The sequence below is a fragment of the Suncus etruscus genome, chromosome 11, assembly GCF_024139225.1.
Source record: "Suncus etruscus isolate mSunEtr1 chromosome 11, mSunEtr1.pri.cur, whole genome shotgun sequence".
Classification (NCBI taxonomy): domain Eukaryota; kingdom Metazoa; phylum Chordata; class Mammalia; order Eulipotyphla; family Soricidae; genus Suncus; species Suncus etruscus.
The window spans coordinates 66,437,220-66,438,908 of NC_064858.1; positions in this window are offsets into that span (position 1 = coordinate 66,437,220).

Here is a 1,689-nt window from a genome sequence, read left to right on the forward strand (position 1 = left end):
ATGGGGTTAGATGTTTTTTCTTGTTAAGATCTCTCAATACTTTGTATATTTTAAATATTAGCCCCTTATCTGATGGGTATAGTGTAAATAGCTTCTCCCATTCTGTAGATGGCTTTTGTATCTTAGGCATTATTTCCTTTGAGGGACAGAAGCTTCTCAGCTTAATATAGACCCATTTGTATCTCTCTACTTTGACTTGTTTGGATAGAGCTGTTTCTACCTTAAAGATGCCTTTAGTTTCAATGTCCTAGAGTGTTTACCTATGTGTTGCTCTATATACTTTATGGTTTCAGGTCTGATATCAAGGTCTTCAATCCACTTAGATTTGACTTTGGTGCAGAGTCTTAGCTGGAGGTCTGTGTTCAATTTTTAGAAGTGGCTGACCAGTTGTCCCAGAACCACTTGTTGAAATGTTCCTAGTTTCATTTTGCATTTTTGTCACTTTATCAAAGATTAATTTATTGTATATCTGGGGAGCATTCTCTGAATACTATAATCTATTCCAATGATGAGGGTTTGTCATTATTCCAATACCATGCTGTGTTAATAACTATTACTTTGTAATACAATTTAAAGTTGGTAAAAGAGATGCCTCTCATATACCTTTTCCTAAGGGTTGCTCTAGCTATTCTTGGAAGTTTATTGTTCCAGATGAATTTCAGGAGTGTTTGATCCACTTTTTTAAAGAATGTTATGTGTATCCTTAGAGGGATTGAATTAAATCTGTACAATTATTAAGGAGTATTGCCATTTTAATGATGGTAATCCTGACAATCCATGACTAGACTACATGCCTCCATATCAACGTATCTTCTTTAATTTCTTAAAGCAGGGTTTTGTAGCTTTCTTTCTATGCATTCTTCACATCTTTAAGTTAAATTGACTCCAAGATATTTGAATTTGTGTGGCACTAATGCAAATGGGATTGCTTTTTTGATATCTATTCTTTCTCTATCATTATTGGTGTATAACAAGGCCATTGACCTTTGTGTGTTACTTTTGTATCCTGCCACTTTGCTATATAAGTCTATTATTTCTCGAAGTTTTTTGATAAAGTCTTTAGGGTTTTCTAAGTAGAGTATCATGTCATTTGCAAAGAGTGAGAGCTTGACTTCTTTCTTTCCTATCTGGATTCCCTTGATGTCTTTTTCTTGCCTAATCGCTAGAGCAAATACCTTCAGTACTATGTTGAATAGGAGTGGAGAGAGAGGGCAGTCTTGTCTTGCACCACATTTTAGAGGAACGGTTTTAGTTTCTTTCCATTGAGAAAAAAATTTGCCATTGGCTTGTGGTAGATTGCCTCTACTATATTGAGAAGTTTCTTCTATTCCCATCTTGATGGGTGTTGAACCTTATGAAATGTTTTCTCTGCATCTATTGATATGATCATGTGATTTTTGTTTAACTTGTGATATGGTGTATTATGTTAATTGATTTATGGATGTTAAACCATCCTTGCATTCCTGGGATGAAAGCTACATAATCGTCCTGAATGACCTTCTTTTTTTATTTTATTTAAACACATTGATTACATACATGATTGTCTTTGGGTTTCAGTCATGTAAAGAACACCACCCATCACCAGTGCAACATTCCCATCACCAATGTCCCAAGTCTCCCTCCTCCCCACCCAACCCCTGCCTGTACTCTAAACAGGCTCTCCATTTCCCTCATACATTCCCATTATTA